Below are 2,685 nucleotides of genomic sequence, written 5' to 3'. Positions count from 1 at the left end.
GATTGTTGTTACTAGGATTGCTGCGTTATGAGATTGTGGGGAACACGTATACCCTAGTTATTTCTCTTATCTTGATAACAACCAAAGTTGAGTTTGATTATTGATTACTTATTAAGTTCTTACTATTTGTTTTATACAAACACAACCCCCCTTTTATTACCTGTTTCTGGAAATAATTTGACTAATTGAATATAATTGTTGGTTAAAGTAAAGTCTAAACCATTTTCCTCGTGGGATCGATCCCAACCTACAAGTTGGGTTCTTTACTTGATAACGATCGCTTATACTTCTGTAAGGAGGTGTAATTTGAGCGTATCATGTCTGCATTGTCATAAGATACAGGCCAACTGGCATCAGTACATTGAATGTACGAGTATGCGAGCTGGAAAACTAAGCAACATAGGCTAGAAGGACATCTGGAATAAACTGAATAGCTTACCTGGCTCAACTCAACTCAACTTGACTGACTTCTTTCAATATAAGGCAATTTAAAACAAGTGCGATATAAAGAAAGGCTGTTTAAAACCTGTTATAAACTCTGTGTGTATACTAAGATACAACAAGCCTGAGATGTATATAGAAATACAAATGAACTGATGTATATAAAAATACAATAATTTATGTGGGAGTTTCTCTAACCGACAACCATCACATAAGAGCTATAGTGATGATACAGCGATCAGCCTCACGCTGCCAGAGCATCCTGTACCCGGCTAAAGGTATAGGACCTGAACTGCCTAATGGATCCACTAGTCTAATTTTGAAAAAGATTCATCCAAACAGTATGAACTTCTTCTACCCATGATGGCTACATGGTAGGCCTGTGCAAAAATCGGGTCAAACCATTAACCCGAACCGATTTTTGGTTTATTGGGCTAACGGGTCGAGATATTGGGTAATTGGTTCGGGGCTCGGTTCAGTAATTTATTTTATTGGGTAATCGGTTCAGGGGTCGGGTTGGGAAGGCAGAATCTCGGGGTACCCGATAGGCCGATACCCCGATAAGACCCGCTATTTTTTATTCCTAAATTTTCTAATTTCACAATTCTCAATTAGGGACTTAGGGTTTTTAATTTTTAGGACTTGGTTAGAAAACTTTTCATTCTCGCCGCTCCTCTCGACTCGTTTCTCCAAATTCCAAACTCAGGCGAGGCGACGACTAACCAACTCCAGTCACTCAGGCGTCCGGCAAGGCGACGACTATTCCAGTCACTCAGGCGAGGACGCAAGGTAACGACTAACGATGACACCTCAAGCCTACAATTCTTTTATTCGTTCCATTTATTATCATGTATGTCTATTTTCATGATTCAAACGAAGGAACATAATATTGGCTTGTTAGTCGAGCTTCAGTTACTCTAAAGAAGGGCATATTGATGCGTACTTTTGGTGTATCTTCTGATAGTGTCTCTTCTCTATGCTATACCAGTTTGTTGTCTAGTCGGATTGAGATATGAATTCAGTGCATTTGTGTACTATATTCTGGTCTAATGGATGATTTTCGTGATGGCGTAGTTCATTTGTAGAAGCCTGTTCTGCATTGGTGCTAAAATTTCCTCCTTTAAATGTCATTTGTTGGTTGTCTAATAGATAAATCTGGTGTCTATATGCTACATCCACCTCTAAGTAAAATACAAAGAAACAATCACATTTGCTTAAATCCAACAGAAAAATTAGAAGCTTATATAGGATCTCTTGGTTCCTGAACCACCTGTTTGTATTATAGTCAGTAGTCACCATAGATTTACTTGGGATGCTGTCAATATTAGTATCCTTTGTTTAGTACTCAGGTGTATTGTAAGTGAATTCATGCGCTTTAACTTCTTTTTTATTCATTAGCTGTAGAGATAATATCTTTTGAAGCTTAAATATTTTAGAGAAATTTTATGATATCTGTATATTTGGTGCTACGTCCATGGGCATATTTTGATGGTTGCTGATACAGCTTGATCGAAACTTTTAGTGTGGTCTCAAGAATTTTTGGAAGTTGTTCAATGTTGTAGAAATCCACAGCTTGGCACTTTGGCTCATTTGTTTGTACTTTGTTGTCTTCTAGTTGCTGCTTTGTGTGATGTGTCTATTGTCATGTGTGTAAAATCTAATTCTACTTAGCCTACTGTTTGTACTTTGTAGTTCTTGCTTTAATAAAACTACTTAGTCTTTGTTTAATTCCTTCAAAGCTTCAACAATTCATTACTTCATCGACCTCTTATAAAAAATAGTTCAATAAACGATTATATTATATCTTTTCGCAGTTTTTGGTGAAAGTATCATGGCTGAAAATATAATAATTGATAAGGTTGTTGGTGAAAGTGGAGGTTCTAATTCAAATGTAATAGGTCAAAGTCAATCTGTTGAGTCCCAAGTAAAGAAAGGAAGGAAAAAAGATCTCGTGCGTGGGATCATTTTTCTCATAAAACTGATTCTGATGGAAGTGAAAAAGGTGTTTGCAACTACTGTAAGAGAGAGTATTTTGCTGACACAAAAGAACATAGTACGACGTCAATGCTTACTCATATAGCTAAATGCCCAAAGATGCCTTATAATATTGATATTAAACAATCAAAATTAGCATTTCAACCAATAATAGGGGGTAACAAGGGTGATGTAGTTGTTGTTCCATGGAAATTTGACCAGGAAGAGTGTAGAAAGGCCTTGTGTCGTATGGTAATTATTGATGAACTT

The sequence above is a fragment of the Solanum tuberosum genome, unplaced genomic scaffold (genome assembly GCF_000226075.1).
Source record: "Solanum tuberosum cultivar DM 1-3 516 R44 unplaced genomic scaffold, SolTub_3.0 scf00033, whole genome shotgun sequence".
Lineage (NCBI taxonomy): Eukaryota > Viridiplantae > Streptophyta > Magnoliopsida > Solanales > Solanaceae > Solanum > Solanum tuberosum.
The sequence above is the reverse complement of the archived record's forward strand: the minus strand, read 5'-3'. Positions refer to the sequence as shown.